A 17,040-nucleotide genomic window follows, 5' to 3' on the forward strand; every position below is an offset into this window, starting at 1 on the left:
ATTATGTATACAATATTCTGTCTGTGTGTATACCTGCAGGCCACAAGAGGGCATCAGACCTCATTACAGATGGTTGTGAGCCACCAGGAGGTTGCTGGGAATTGAACTCAGGACCTTTGGAAGAGCAGGCGAAGCTCTTAACCTCTGAGCCATCTCTCCAGCCCCTAATTTATTTTATTTTCTTCCCGTGTTTTGCCTGCATGTGTATCTGCTCTATGTGTATCTTGTGCACGATAAGGCCAGAAGGGGGCATCGGATCCCCTGGGACGGGAGTTACAGATGGTTGTGACTGCCATGTGGGTGCTGGGAACTGACCCCTGGTTTTGTGGAAGAGCAGCCAGTACTCTTAACCACTGATTCATCTCAGGTTCCTCAAGTGCTACATTAAAAATGTTAGTTTTGTGTATATGTGTATGTGTTTATGTGTCCATATGTGAGTGGGTTGTCTGCAGAGTCCAGGAGAGGGTGCTGAGCCCCTGGAGCTGGAGTGACAGGTGCCTGAGGGTGACCAGATGTGGTGCTGGGAACTGAACTCAGGCCCTCTACAAGAATAGTTGCTATTCTTTTGTTATTGTTGTTGCTTTTGCTTTTCTCTCTGTGTAACTCTGTCCTGGAACTCTCTTTGTAGACCAGGCTGACCTTAAACTCACAGAGATCCACCTGCCTCTGCTTCCCAAGTGCTGGGATCAAAGGTGTGCACCACCACCCCCGTATCCCCACTCCCCACCCCAGCGAATAGTACAATACTCTTAATGGCAGAACCAGCTCTCCAGCCCTGATGCAGAGTCTAATGTAGCCCCGGCTACAGCCCCAGCCCAGCCCTCACCTTTCTAATGCCACCAGCACTTAGAGGACTGGGATGTGCCCTCCAACAACCCCCTGCAGGAAGCACACCAGGTGCACAGACATGCACACACTGAATATTTGCCCACACTTCCCATGTGGGGTGTGAGCTCCCCACACTGCTGCATGCACACACCATGTACAGGTGTGAGCGTCCACCACAGCGCTGGCAAAAACCCCAAGAGTGCTTGCCAGTTGGGAGCTGGCGAGATGGCTCTGCAGCTAAGAACACTTGTTGCTTTTACAGGGGGCCAAGGGGTTACTCCGTTTCCAGGGATCAGATGTCCTCTTCTGACCTTGGTTGGCACCAGGCTCACATTCGCTGCACTTACATAGATGCAGGCAAAACACACATACACATAAAGCAAAATAAGTAGATTCTTTTGTGCCGGGTGGTGGTGGGGCACATCTTTAATCCCAGCACTTGGGAGGCAGAAGCAGGTGAATCTCTGAGTTCAAGGTCAGTCTGGTCTACAAGAGCTAGTTCTAGGACAGGTACCAAAACTATGGAGAAACCCAGTCTCAAAAAAAAAAAAAAACAGAGAGAGAGAGAGAGAGAGAGAGAGAGAGAGAGAGAGAGAGAGATTTGTTTTAAGTAAGGAAGAAAGGAGCACCTGCTGATAAGATGAGAAACCCTACGAAGCCCACCGGCTCTTGTCCTGTGGGTATCCTGCACCTATCAGTCACGTGATTATAATCAGAGTTAAAAGCATGGACGTGGTCTGATTGCCTGGGTTCTCTTTCTAGGTTCATCGAAATGTGCTGTTCCTCAGCCTTTGCCTCCGTTTCCTTATCTGTAAGATGGGGATGCTAAGGGTCCTGCAGACATGGCTGGATGTGTTTATGGGTGCAAGCACATGGTGTCTGACACAACCCCAATAAGTGTGTGGGGAGGTTGTGACCTGGCAAAGAATGCTCTTCAGGATGGCACAGGCACCGAGGAGCAGGCAGTGGAGGCTGGGGTGGTCAGGGAGGGCCTCAAGGAAGAGAGAGGCTTTGAATTATAGCCAGCTTGTCTGTGCACCAGCAGCCTCCCCTGTTACTTGGCTGGGACTTGGCCCAGTGGATGGTCACAATGGAGCAACAGGTGACAACCTAGAGTGTCTGGGAGAAGAAAGATGTAGGGCCACCCATCTATGTGCAGGGCCAATAGTATTCCTGCTCATAGTCCTCATTCTTATAGTATGACCAGAGCAACCTTGAACTCTGTTGGTACACCCAAGAATCTAAACAGGCCTAGAAAGGGTCACATACCTGGTGACATCTTGGAGAAATATCCCAGATAACACTCACAGTTCATAGTGAAGGGAGTCAGGACGGGAACTCAAGCAGGGTGGACACCTGAGGCAAGAGCTGGAGCAGAGGCCACAGAGGGTGCTGCCTCATACTGGCTGTTCCTCATACACTGCTCAGCTAATTTTCCTTCCTTCCTTCCTTCCTTCCTTCCTTCCTTCCTTCCTTCCTTCCTTCCTTCCTTCCTTCCTTCCTTCCTTCTTTCTTCTTTTCTTTTTCCTTTTGAGACTGGGTCCTGGCTGACTGACTTGCTCGGAAAACTCACTACATAGACCAGGCTGGCCTTGAACTCACAGAGAGCCACCTGTCTATGCCTCTCAAGTGCTAGGATTAAAGGGGTGATCCGCACACCCAGTTGAAATCTTGTACAATCCAGGACAACCTGCCCAGGGATGGCACCACCCACTCCTGGGAGATAAAGGCAGGAAGATCAGAAGCACAAGCTCATTCTTGGTTATATATTGATTCTAAGTCCATCCTAATAGACATGAAATCTTGTCTCTTAAAAAAAAAGTCAAGGGGGCTGGAGAGATGGCTCAGTGGTTAAGAGCACTGACTGCTCTTCCAAAGGTCCTGAGTTCAATGCCTGGCAACCACATGGTGGCTCACAACCATCTGTAATGAGGTCTGGTGCCCTCTTCTGGCCTGGCAGACATACACACAGGCAGAGTATTGTATATATAATAAATAAAATTTTTTAAAAAGTCAAAAGAGGGACTGGGGATGTGGCTCAGTTGCACGCGTGAGGTCATGAAGTCCTAGGTTCAATCCCCAGCAAATCAACTGGGAATGGTGGACCACACCTGTGATATTAGTGTTTGGGAGGTGGAGGGAGGAGCATCAGGAGTTCAAGGTTATCCTTGGCTACAGAAGGCCTTAAGGTCTCATAAGCAAAATCTGTCTCATAAGCGAAAATGATAAAAAAAAAAACCCTCCTGGTTGTCCATCTCCACCCTCAGCTGGGAGGCATGTATATTTGCATTATTGTTAGGAGCCTGGATCCAGGGAGTGTGACATTCCCAGAGATTCTCTGGGGTAGGACTAGGCTGGGGTGGGCTACTGCCTTCAGTGGGCAGAGGACGTGAGAAAAGGGAGGGGGAAGGGCTGCTTTCTAATGAACATTAGCGTCTGCTGCGCCTCTAACCATGTGGTTCGTGTAATTAAGAAGTCAATTAGTGCTGTGTCAGTTCTCTTCAGAGAAGCCTAGAAGACCCTCATGCTAGAAGCTTCTGGAAGGAAACATGTGGGAGTAGCATGATGGGTGCAAGGAAGGACAGTGGGGTGGGAGATGGGGAGCCCTGCTTTCTCGTGGTGGGCGCAAGGAAGGACAGTGGGGTGGGGGTGGGGAGAGCCCCCGCTTTCTCGTAGTGGGCACAAGGAAGGACAACGGGGTGGAGATGGGGAGCCCTGCTTTCTCGTGGTGGGCGCAAGGAAGGACAGTGGGGTGGGAGATGGGGAGCCCCGCTTTCTCGTGGTGGGTGCAAGGAAGGACAGTGGGGTGGAGATGGGGAGCCCCGCTTTCTCGTGGTGGGTGCAAGGAAGGACAGTGGGGTGGAGATGGGGAGCCCCGCTTTCTCGTGGTGGGCACAAGGAAGGACAGTGGGGTGGAGATGGGGAGCCCCGCTTTCTCGTGGTGGGTGCAAGGAAGGACAGTGGGGTGGAGATGGGGAGCCCCGCTTTCTCGTGGTGGGCACAAGGAAGGACAACGGGGTGGGGATGGGGAGCCCTGCTTTCTCGTGGTGGGCACAAGGAAGGACAACGGGGTGGGGGTGGGAGATGGGGAGCCCTGCTTTCTCGTGGTGGGCGCAAGGAAGGACAACGGGGTGGGGATGAGGAGAGCCCTGCTTGCTCTTGTGACACTTCCAGTCCTGGGATCAGAGACTTTTGTTCAGGCCTTCCTTCAGTGACCTTGGCCATGGAGACACTGGGGTCATCTGAGGCTCTCCCTCCTCCAGCATTTGTTATGATACTCTGCTAAGCGCCCATGGGAAATCGAAATTTAAAAATGTAAGTTACTACATCCCTTCCTCTAGTTTCACCATGGAACCTACAATCCAAGCCCTAGTCTCTAAATTTGCTTTATGGTAACCGCTGCGTATTTTTCTGTAGTTAGCGAGGAAATGGGTACCCAGAGAGCTTGACTAATTCACTCAAAGTCTCACATCCAGTTAAATGGGGGACCTAGATGGTGGGACCCCAAGACCTGCTGTGACTGTGGAAGTAAAGCCTGGTTCCCACAAGGGAGTCTTGCTGCTTCTCTGTGATGAAGGTGGCCCTTCTCTCATTCAGGTCTCTCAGAAAATCATCTCCTCAGTCAGAGAAGACTCAGGCCCCTGTGGAGATCAGCCCATCTCCAGTGAGCTGGGTTACCACTGCGGCCTGTCTCCACCTGAGATGGGAACTCTGTATGCTAGACACTTTCCTGCTCAGTTCCCAGGGCCTCTTGCCTGCTGTCTGCTCTAACGGTGTCTGTGGAGTGAAAGACAGACACACACCCGTGGGCATTTGGAGCCCTGGCAAGATGGCTCAGAGCATTGGCTACTCTTCTAGAGGACCTGGGTTCCATTTCCAGCAACCACATGACAGCTCACAACTGTCTGTAGCTCCAGTTTCGGGGGTGGCTAGACTCCCTCTTCTGGCCTCCTCAGGAACCAGGCATGAGCAGTGTGATATACAGACCACACAAGTAGGTGCACTTGGGTGTGTGTGTGTGTGTGTGTGTGTGTATGTGTAAAACAAAATTTAAAAAATGGGCACCTCAGGTGCTGGGTGCAACGAAGATAACAGACAAAATTGATTTCTAGCTCATTTTGAGACAGGATCTCATATTTTCTATTTTCTAGGCTGACGCCAAACTGGCTAGGTAGGCAAGGATAACCTCAACTTCCTCTTTGCATGTGTGTGGCACGGGGAGGGGCTGGGAGGTGGGTGCTTATGGGTGTTCCCATGTGTGGGGCGGGCATGCGTGGATTGCGTGTGTGCACTGTGGAGACCTGAAGGTGGAGGCAGGGGTCTTTAGAGCTCCTCACTGTCCTGCCGTCTCTCAGTCAAACACCCACGCCTCTCTGCCACACCGTGCCCAGCTTTTAGGTACACTCTTGGATCTTGGGCTCCAAACTCTGATCTGAGGCTTGTTTGACAAGCCTTTATCCAGTGAGTCATCTCAGCCTCACCTCTAAGTGTGGGGATCACAGGCAGGGGCCACCACACCTGCTGTAGTGGGGCTGAAATTGAAGGGAGTCTCCTGCAGGCTGGGCAAGCGCTTTCCAACTGTACCCCGCCCCCCAGCCCTCCTGTCTCTTCCTTTTGGCTCCAGCTTTAATGCTTCCTCTCCTCCTCCTCCTCTTCTTCCTCCTCCTCCTTTTCTTCTTCCTCCTTTTCTTCCTCCTCCTTCTTCTTTTTCTTGGTTTTTCGAGACAGGGTTTCTCTGTGCAGCCCTGGCTGTCCTTGAACTAGCTCTGTAGACCAGGCTGGTCTTGAACTCACAAAGATTCACCTGTCTCTGCCTCCTGAGTGGTGAGACTAAAGGTGTGCACCACCACTACCTGACTTAATGATGCCTCTCATCAGGACACCCACCACACCTCCCTGTTACTCAACCCACACCCGGTGTTTGGGTACAAAGCGAACCTGATTGTTCTCTTGCTGGCAGGAGGCGGAGGCACCATGATGAATGGTGAGGTCTCCAGCTTGAACAAAGAAGGCACCTAGGAGGTATGTATCACACACCGCGGCTTTTCCTTTCCTTGCTCAGTCTCCAGGCAGGAGCAGAATGTTTTATCTCACCAACACAGAACCCTATAACCACCAGCAATCATGGCGATCACCTTCCGTCTCTGCACACCAGTGGGCACACAGTGTCTGCATCCGGGGTCCCAGGAGTGGCTTGTGATGTGTGTAATTCACAGGACTCTGGTCTTCCCTGCCTGAGCTCCTCCCTCTGTTCCATCCTCCCTACTCTGTGGTGGATGCTAGCCAACCAAAGAGTTTGAAGTCCACTGAGGATGGTATCTGCTGGATGAGACAAAGATAAAACACGGGACATTTGGCTTCATCTGCTCCCACACCGCTTTGCCTTCTTTGTCTATTAGGAACCATTTGTGGTGGCCCAAGTCCTGGAGGCCTGGCCTGGTTCTGCAGCCCCTCAGTTCTTAGTGTGGCCAGGAGTGACACTTTTCTTAGCTAGCTGACTGCCCTGTGCTCACCAGGTGAAGCCCACACACCCCCAGGTGTCTCCACAGCCTGACCTGACTCCCTCACCTGTTCTTTGCTCCGCCTCCAGCCCCGCCTCCTGCCCCACCTCCCCCCCCACACTCCGCCTCAGACTCCTGCTCCTCCTGCTCCACCTCCCAAGCACTGGAATTGCAGGTGTACACCACAACACCCCAGTTTCCGAAGTGCTGGGGTTGAACCCACAGCTTCCAGAATGCTGGACAAACACTTCCTGCTGAGCTACATCCCAGCCCTGTGGTTTTTCCTCTCAACTTCAAATTTCCTGAGCCAAACATCAGCCATCTTGGGTGCAGTCAACAATCATTTCTGGGCACTTTCTGGACACAGGCCGAGGTCTCCACCCAGAGCTGCCGAAGTGAATGGCAAGCCCACGTCCTGTGGTCCGTTTCCTAAATGGCCCAAGAGCAAACAGCTGAGGGCTAGGGTTTCTGGGAGTGGGTTCCAGCAACCAAGGGCCTCTGCCGGCCTCCCTCCCCACCGCCCCCCACTCCCGGTCTCATATCAGGAAGGTCCCCCCTGGGAGGGAGACAGAGAGATTTGGCTTGAGGGAGAGGAGATGAAGTGGAGAATAGATATAATTGTTCCCATTTGATAACTTTTTCTAATTAGGGACCAATTATATCTGGTACCTAGCTGGGGTCCTGGTAAACTCTCTGGTTTGCTAGGTAATTACTGGCCAGTAATCCCAGAGGTGGGAAGCGAGGGAAGAGCTGTGTTGCCACAACATTTTGGTTTGTTCTGCCTGGCTCTGTGTGTGTGTGTGTGTGTGTGTGTGTGTGCAGGAGGGACGGAATGACACAAGGACGGGATGATTTTGCCCAAAGAGCAGGCAGGCACTCTAGTAGTACCCAGGCAGTTCTACTTTCTTGATCGGAGTGGCCATTTCTCCGTAGCCATCAACCCATACCTTGAGGGTGGTGTGGGGACATCTGGAGTTGTGCCTCTTTAGCGCCCGCATGCTCACCGAGTTTTCAGTGAGAGAGTCTCTTCATTTGGAAGCTCTTCTTGGAGGTGCACTTGCACACATGCACACGTGTGTGCATAGCAGCACAGATATTCCATAAGTGTATCATATCCCTATGTTATTGGTAAGAAAACTGAGATGCTAAGTGATGTGAAATGTAAGAGTTTACTGAAGTTATATAGATTGTGATTGAAGGGACTGGAGAGATGGCTGCGTGGTTAGGAGCACTTGCTGCTTTTGCAGAGGACCAGGGTTCAGTTCCCAGCACTCACAACCATTTGTAGCTCAATTTCCAGATATTCCGCCCTCTTCTGACTTCTTTGGGTACTGCAACCTGTGTCTGCACTCACAGACACACAGACACACAAATGTAGGCAAAAGACACACACGGAATAAAAATATTTTTAGGGGCTAGAGAGATGGCTCAGTGGTTAAGAGCATTGCCTGCTCTTCCAAAGGTCCTGAGTTCAATTCCCAGCAACCACATGGTGGCTCACAACCATCTGTAATGGGGTTTTGTGCCCTCTTCTGGCCTTCAGGCATACACACAGACAGAATATTGTATACATAATAAATAAATATTTTTAAAAAAATATTTTTAAAAAATGTACTTGAAGACTTTTTAAAAAGATTTGTTTATTTTTATTTCATGTGTGAGTGTTTCCTGTTTCCTGCCTGTGGAGAGCTGAGAAAATGGCCAACATAACCTCCCATCCTGAGAAGCCTCCTGCTGCCCTGCCCTCCTGCCATGATAAACCTTATCCCTCAGACTGCAAACCAAAACAAACCTCCTGCCCTTGTGTTCATCTTATCAGGTGTGTGGTACCAGCAACAGGAAAAAAAAATGATCAATACATTTATATATTCAGCAGGCAAATATTTTATCATATATGTGATTTGCAGCCATTTTATACTAGCTTATGCTCCCCTCTTTCCAAGATTAGAACCCACAGCCTCATCCCAGGGAGGCAGTCACTCTACTACCTCACCCTTTGGGGATTTTTGGAGTAAGATCAAGCTGGGGTTTGCTGGCTATCTAATATAACCTACTTGGTGAGCTCCAGGCCAGCTGGAGACACTGTCTCAATAGCAGCGTGAGGAGGGTTGCTGGGGATTAGAGATACTTGCAGAGCAAGCACAAGGCCCAGGTTCAGTTCTGAGCTCTGAGAAAGAAAAAGGAAACAGCACTAACAAGGCGGGTGGTATCTGAGGGTGCCCTTTTACCCCACAAGCTTGGGAGTGCATGTGCACACACACCGGGAAGTTCAGAGATAGTGTGGTTTCAGGGCAGACAGCAATTGGGAGACTTTCACTGCTGCTGAGGCACGGTCTGTTTCTACAGCCTTGCTCAAAGTCGGTGTGTACAATAGACTGACCATCAAATCCTCAGTGATTCTGCTGCTCTGTCTCACCTCCCAGGGCTGCAGCACCATGGCCAGCTGCAGCTGTCTCTTCTCCCCACCCTGGCCTCCTCAGGGATTGTCTTGCTTTGCTAGCCAGGGCTCCTTCATGGGGCGGGAGCTTGCCTGGCATGTGCGAGGGCCTGGATTTGATGAACAGAGCGAGACAAAAGTTAGCATGGAGGTCAAATGTGGACGTAAGACAAGTAATGAGGGCGGAAATGAGGCGGTCTCTGTCACATGTTCCTGGAGCTTCTGCGGATAGCCCTCCTGCTTTCCTAAACCAATCACTAGCACATGCCCGGAGACTGTCCTGGCTGACTTAGATCAATCACGATTCCTACCCTGGAGCTGGGGCCTGCTCTCTGAATAAAACTCATGGTTCCCTGGCAGAGTCAAGTAAATTAGAAGTCTATTCCTGAAACAAAATGGGGTGGGGGTGGGAAGTGGCTCAGCACCCAAGAGCACTTTCTGCTCTTGTGGAGGACCTGGGTTCAGTTCCCAGCACTGATTCCAAGGGATACAATACCCTCTTGTGGTCTCTGAGGCCACTAAGCATGCATGTGCCGCACAAACATGCATTCAGGCAAAACACCCACACAAATGAAAACACACACACACACACACACACACAGACATACCGCCACCCTGCACACAAAGAATGAAGGCTGATACAGCCAATCTCCATTTCTTTTTCTTTCTACTCTCCCTCTGCTCCCTCCTCTTTACCCCTTTCTCCTCTTCCTTCCTCCCCCTCATTATGCTCCTTCTCCTCTCTCTATCCCCAATCTTCCCACTTTCTCTGTTCTAGGATTGAACTTGAGGTCTCATGCACGCTAGGCAAGCACTCTACCCCTGAGCCACACTCCCAGCTCAGTTTTTTCCATTGTAGAAATTTTGGCAGCGTGCTTGGCCACCCAGAAGGAAGCTCGCGCTCCCAGCCTCTGGTGCAGCAGATTGTGACTGGTGGCAACATTCTGGCCAATGGGAAGCTGCAGATGTTCCGGTAGCTCTTGGGAATCTTCTTTTTTTTATTTTTTTTATTTTTTATTGTTTATTTAACTTTATTTTATGTGCATTGGTGTGAAGGTGTCAGATCCCCTGCAACTGGATCTTCAGACAGTTGTGAGCTGCCATGTGGGTGCTGGGAATTGAACCCGGGTCCTCTGGAAGAGCAGTCAGTGCTCTTAACCGCTGAGCCATTTCTCCAGCCCCTTGGGAATCTTCTTTAAGGAACTTTGTCATAAGCCTTGGCTCTTATTTTTGTCTTCTCTCCATTTGCTGTCTGGAATGTGGGTGTCACTGTCCCGGACCACGAGAACAAGAATCATGGCAGGGTGTGAGTGGGAAGGGGCCTGGAGCTGTGAGATCTCAGGAACAGGTTCCCGTTTCTGCTCTGGAGCAGTCTCTGAACTGACTACCATGGGGGGAAATGCACCAGAGCAGACACGGTCTCCATGAATGCAGCATCGTCAGTGACAGGTGGCAAGCTCCAAGTTCACAGAAAGCCTACCTCAGCACCCGGCTTGGGCTCTCAGGGAAGGGCACGTTCTGCGCTTTATGAAACAATGTAACAGCGTGAGATGTGCTCAGGACCACTGGGGACCAGGCTCACAGGGGTACCCATTGGAGATGTTATTTAGAAAAGGTTGCTGGGCTGGGTGATCCAAGCCAGTGGCTCCAGCTACTTGGGAGGCTGATACAAAAGAATTACAACTTAAACTCTGCAAAACAAGTTCAAGACTAGTCTAGACAACTTAGAGAGTCCTGCCTCAAAATAACAGCCGTAAAAAGGGCTGGGGACATGGCTCAGTGGCAGAGCATTTGCTTAGCATTCTTGATGCCCTGACTTTGATAAAGAGAACAAACAAAATGTTAACGGGCTCTCCAGGTTGATTTCCTCATTGGTAAAGGAAGGCAGGAATTCTAGGGGTGCTGAGCACTGACAGACGTTCCAGGGACTCAGAGGACGGTGCAGCCTGATCTCTAGTACATATGGTGCTCAGCTTCCAAGATGCCCCCCACTGATTCTACCTTTCCAGGTTCATGTATTCACACCTTTTGATGTCTTTCAACTTGAGTAGGCCTGACTCAGACACCCAGGTCATTTGGACTTCCTTTGGATGAAATGGATCATTTGCTCTGGAGCAAGCTGACCACGGTGAGTGAGTCCTCTTAAACATCCCTGTGGCAGGCCATGTGTGAAGGTGCATGCCTTTAATCCCAGCCCTCAGGGGAGGCAGAGGCAGGCGGATCCCTGAGTTGGAGGCCAGTCTAGCTTACAAAGTGAGTGCCAGGACAGCCAGGACTACAAAGAAAAACCTTGTCTCAAAACCAAACAGCAACAGCAAAAACAAATTAAAAAAGAACCCACCCACCACCACCAACAAAAATCCCTGTAGCAAGATGGCCCAAGGGTCTGAGGTCTCTTGCTACTAGTTAGCACAGACTTCTGGCCTTGGGAGTGGGCCACAGTGGAAACATGCCCTCTGGTCCCATCAAGATGACAGAGGCCATAGTTCTAGTTAATGTTATCACCACCACCACCACCACCATCACCACCACCATCACCATCATCATCATCATCATCATTGATCTTCCAGTGGTGGGCTGAATAAAAACAGCCACTGTAGGCTCTTATTCCTGAATACTTGGTTCCCCAGTTGGTGAAACTGTTTGGGAAGGATTAAGAAGTTATAGCCTTGCTGAGGAGGTGTGTCACTGGGGGTGGACTTTGAAGTTTCAAAAGCCCAAGCCATTTCCAGTTAGCTCTCCCTGCCTTGTGGCTGTGGGTCAAGATCTAAGCTCCAGCACCATGTCTGCCTATCTCCTGCCAAGCTCCCCACCATGGTAGTCTGAAATGCTTTTATAAGTTGCCTTGGTCGTGGTACCTTATTATAGTCCTAGGTAAGTAACGAATCATCATTTGAGACAGGGTCTCAGAGAGCTCAGGCTCGTCTAGAACTTACTTTGTAGCCCACGATGACCTTGAATTTCTGATCCTCCTGCCTCTACCTCCCAAGTGGTGATATGATTGGTGTATGATACTATACATAGTTTAGGCAGTGCTGCAGATCAAACCAACAGCTTCACGAATGCTAGGCAACTATTCCATCAATTTAGCCACATCCCCAGAACCCCAGGCTGCCATCTTGATTGAATCTTCTTGAGAGACCCTGAGCCAGACTCACACCATTCCAGCGTATGCAAATGCCAGCGTCACATTCTTGTGTGAAGCCATGGCTGTTCCTTATGGTTCAAAGCTGTTGGTCTGGACTTATTTGTTACACAGCAATGGTAAAAGGCAGCAGAAGTCCACCAGCTATGAGTTCTTTCTGGAAAGACTTTTCTTCACAGTGCCACCCCCGCCCACCCCCTGCCGCCCCTGTCATGTGATCCCATGTCCCAGAAAGGCAACAGCAAGATATAGGAGGCAGTTGCCTGTTCATTCTACTTAGAAGGCTCCTTGTTTTCTGCAGAAAAGTGGGAGCCCAGAGACCAGCCTATCCCCAGAGGCATCCCCACCCTGTCTTAACTGTCATAGAGGTACCATGCAGAAGAAGACAGGACAGGGCTGAGGATGTGTTTCAGGTGATAGATGGAAGGGAAGGAAGGAAAAAGAAAGGGAAGGGAAAGAAAGGAAATGAGGATGTGTTTTGAGAGAATATCCCCCATGGTCTCCGGCATTTGGACACTTCATCCCTAGCTGGTAATGCTGGACATCCAGCAGGTGTGCCATTGTTGGCACAGTATGTCCCTGGAGGTGGGCTTTGAGGGTTTAAAGACTCCCGCCGTCCCCAGCTGCTTTCTGCTCTGTGCCTGTGGTCCAAGATGTGAGCTCTCAGCATCCTCTGCAGCCATCATGCCTGGCATGTGCTGCCATGCTTCCTTGACATGACAGACTCTAATCTCTTCAGAGTCATCAGCGAAAATAAACTCTTCTCATCTGCTTTGACCAAGGTGTTTTACGTGGCAACATAAAAGTGTCTAAGAGAAAAACACCAAGCATTTGCCAGCTTCCCAGAAGTACCACACGTCCCTCTTCCAGTCCTACTGCCCCTTAGGGCAGCAGTGGGGGTGACAGCAATTCTGACTTTAACACCAGGGATGAGAGTCCTGTGCTCAGCTATGTGTGAGCAGAAGCCCATAGCACACCCTGGTTGTTTTGTGAGCTTTCTCCGTGATCGGATCCTGTCTCTTTCCGGCTGGATAGAATTCAATGTGCTGGTCTGCATGAGTCAGGCTTTCCACCGGGGGACTTTGGTGAATAGTGATATGTGCTTTGTGTGAGTCCAGGGTGTTTTGTACTCCACTAGCTGATACGGCATGTGAATGTCCACTTGGTAGCTTTTGCCCAAGCAGATGTCCCAGGGGCAACATACAATGGGCAGGGGGGCTCAGGTGTATGCCACCCTCACGAGGGGGAAGCTACCTCAAACTGAAGATCGGACTGCTATCTCTGAGGGAGGAAGCTGAGAGCGGATGCGTTGGAGAAGCAGGGCCACCTCGGGATCACCACGGTCCTTCTCGGTCAAGGAGAAAATACAGATTAAACCACACCGCCAGTGGCACGCACCTTTAATCCCCAGCACCCGTGAGGCAGAGGCAGGTGGATCTCTGTGAGTTCAAGCCCAGCGAGTTCTAGGACAATCAGGACTGCACAGAGATGCCCTGTCTTGGAAAAACAAAAACAGCAACAAAAACTCAAGGAAATAAAAACAAGCAAACAAAAAAACCCCACATGTTTCTGCTGTTTGCCAACTATTACCTACAAAAGGCTTTGGGCCCTCTGCTGTCCTTAGCTTCTGGGCTGGGGTGTTGTAAAGGGATTGAGAGGGCCGTGCAGTGAGGGAGGAGGCAGGGGAGGCCATGGCTTCAGCACCTCAGGTTGGTGAGCTAAGGACCACTGGTCCTAGAAGGGAAAGGGACATGGGGGCAACTGGTACCTGGGGTCCCAAGGCCAAGGATGAAGAGGACAAGAAGGCAAATCCTCCATCAATCTGACCATGGAGAACATTATTATTGTTATTATGAAGTATCCCAAGGCTGATGCTCACGCTGGCCTGGTCAGGGGAGGGGAGGCCCTAATGGTCCCATAAATCCAGGCCATAAAGAGTAATGGGGGGAGACAAATGAGATAATTAGAAATAAATCTCGCCGAGGTGTCTACTCATCAGCGTCTCTAGAACTGGCCAATCTTCCAAGCCATTAGCCAGGGCCTCTAATTAATGCTAAGCTGCCCAGTTCTGTGGAAGCTCCGTGTTTGGGAGGGACCCAGGCTGCCCTGACATCCCACGATGGGTGACCTTGGGAGGAGCCTAGGGCCAGGTCCCCACAGCACTGTCCTCTCTGGGTGTCCAGGATCTTTCTCAAGCACTTCCATCTCCTTTCTTTCTTTTTAAAATCACATTTTATTTGTTTGTCTTGTATCTTTGCCTGCTGAGCCATCCGCCAGCCCTGCTTCCTTTTCTTCAGCTCACCCTATATCTTCATCTTCTCTATGTCCTGGTATTTCTTTCTCATCAGGTCCCTGTGGTTAAGCATGGTAGTCTTAGTCAGAAGGCATCGTGGGGTCGCCTGGGATAACACTCCACTCTCTGTCAGCACCAGGACAACCCATGCCCCAGAGCTGTCTGGGACCAGGGGAGCTGCACTTGGGGTGTTGGCTCCTGGGACCCTGTCCATCCTCTCTCTCCTCGAGCTGGGAGGTCCTCCTATCTGTCTGCCCCTTGCTCTAACCTCTGCCTGCTGGAGCCTGAGAGGGAGCCGCCATTTCCACCAAGCCACGGATGTTGAAGGCGTATGTCCTTGCTGAGCTGTGTTTTACTGTTGGAGGTTTTGAGGCCAGCAACCCCACCAAACATATCTCCTGACCCCCAGAGTGGCTCCCACTGTTTTCATTTCCCAGCCTGCCTTCTCAGGAGCCCCAAAGTACACTTCTCTATTCTACATGGCTCTGGAGGGATGGCCATGTAACGCACCTTCCCAGGGCCCAGAAATGTCATGTGTAGTTGGCCTAGCCAATCACAACACAGCCCTAAATCTGTAGCATAAACTGAGTGAATTAGTCTTTTACTTGTCTTTAATCTAGGACTTCTCAGGGGTGCAAACTGAGGCTGTGGCGGGCAGCTAGTGTATGAACGTCCCAACACACACCCAGCCCCTGCACCGCTGCAGTAAGGAGGATGCAATCCCCCTAAAAGCAGGTTTCGAGGTGGTTGGGACTGTGAGATGAGAGGCAGGCGGTGGCAGGGTTGGGACTGGGCGCCAAAGCCACTGAGGTCCTGTGTCATGGGTGTCACCCCAGTCTGTGACCTTCCTCTCCCTGGAAAGGCCAGAGCTCAGCAAGTGAAGAGCTCTACCACCTCCTCTGTCCCCAGAGCTGTGCTGTGGCTGTGTTGCTTTCCCAGCCACAGTGGAGTCCCACTGTCCCCCACCTGCACAGCGATAGGGGTGAGCAGCAGCCCTGATGACCTCAGGGGCCACGCCAATCCCACTACTCTTTGGCAGAGGCCCAGGACACGACTGACTGCAAACAAGTATGGCTGCTCAAGTGCCTCCTCTAACAGCTCCGGAGCCAGGGGTGGTATCTGAAACACTAAGTGCCCAGCTTTGGGTCCAAGAACAGAAAGCGCCCGTTAATATGAGGGAGGCTGAGGGCACAGGCGAGCATCCTGCCTCACACAGCCTCTGCCAACGCATGCACAGCACCTCTTAGACCAGAGCATGCGCAACACCTCTTAGACCAGAGCATGCGCAGCACCTCTTAGATCAGAGCATGTGCAGCCCCTCTTAGACCAGAGCATGCGCAGCACCTCTTAGACCGGAGCAGCATGCGCAGCACCTCTGAGACCAGAGCATGAGGTCCCAGAATGCTTCAGGCCAGGGTCAGCTTGACTTGGGCTCCTCTTCTTATCTCCTACCTCGGTGTGGACAGCTCAGGAGTGACAGGACCTCACAAGAAATGTCCTGACAAGGGTGACCAGGGTAGTGCTCCAAAGATCAGAGAGAAGCAGAGGCAGGCGCTTCCTGACTCCGGCCTTCAGATCTCCAGAGTCCCTCAAGCGTCAGTGTGTGCACAATGGATACCAAGGCCGGGGTGGGAGTGGGGGGCTTGTTCTGTGACCCATAGCAAAGCCAGCTGAGAACTGTCACCCACTCTGTCCAGCTGAAAATGAAGGTAGGTGCCATCAGACGAGTGTGGGAGAGAAGGGTGCCCAGCTAGGGCTTTCCTGGGATGCTGGCTGGTGCAAATGGGGAGAGAACAGCTGTAGATGAATGCCCTTGGCTTCTTGGGAAAGGTGGATGGTGGGGTAGCAGGGTAGGCATGGGAATGCAGGGTGAACGATGACCTCAGCACAGTTCTGGAATGCAGGATGGAGGTCACCATGTGAGTCTGTGTGTGTGTTGGAGGTATACCATGAAGGTGTGTGTTTGAGTAAGGATGTGTGTATATGAAGGAAAATACACATGGAATGGGTGCTGATAAAGGTGTATGTGGTGGGCTGGAGAGATGGCTCAGAGGTTAGGAGCATTGCCTGCTCTTCCAAAGGTCCTGAGTTCAATTCCCAGCAACCACATGGTGGCTCACAACCATCTGTAATGGGGTCTGGTGCCCTCTTCTGGCCTGCAGGCATACACACAGACAGAATATTGTATATATAATGAATAAATAAATATTTAAAAAAAAACAAAAAAAGGTGTATGTGTGTCAAGGGGTGTTCCTTGAAGGTGTGTGTGTGTGGGGGGGGGCACACGTGCACATGTGTTTAGAGTTTGCACATGAATGGAAGTTCCTGTAGAGATGTGTGTGTGTTAAGTAAAAGGTGTGCACACGAAAGTGTGTGTGCATGTGTGTGTACACACATGCCTGAAGAAATGTGCAAAATGTGCATAGAGAAATGAGTATGCACATGAAGTTGAGTGTGTGTGCATGTGTGTGTGTGCATGTGTGCTGAGCCTGGCTAGATCTTTCCTGTGTCCTGCCTGCCCCCACCCTGCTCAACTCTTGGGATTCAGCCACTATCCTAAAGAAAACAGCCTGGAGCCTGCAACAGGAAGTCAATGTTTGGACTGCAGAGGTGCCTCTTCCTGCCACCGCCAGCAGTCTATGAGCAGAGAGGGAGGCCAGCAGGGCTTCCTGCCCACCTGGGCTGATGCTGAATTGGTCAGGAGCCCTGCATCCTTTATCCTGGATTTTCTGACCACCTCCCAACCCCCAGACTGAGGGAGCTATGAGGCTGCCACCCCACAAGTCTCCTCCCATGAAAGTGTTCAGGACAGCGGAGATGGGGACAACCTGAGGAC

Source organism: Microtus pennsylvanicus, chromosome 7 (genome assembly GCF_037038515.1).
Source record: "Microtus pennsylvanicus isolate mMicPen1 chromosome 7, mMicPen1.hap1, whole genome shotgun sequence".
Classification (NCBI taxonomy): Eukaryota; Metazoa; Chordata; class Mammalia; order Rodentia; family Cricetidae; genus Microtus; species Microtus pennsylvanicus.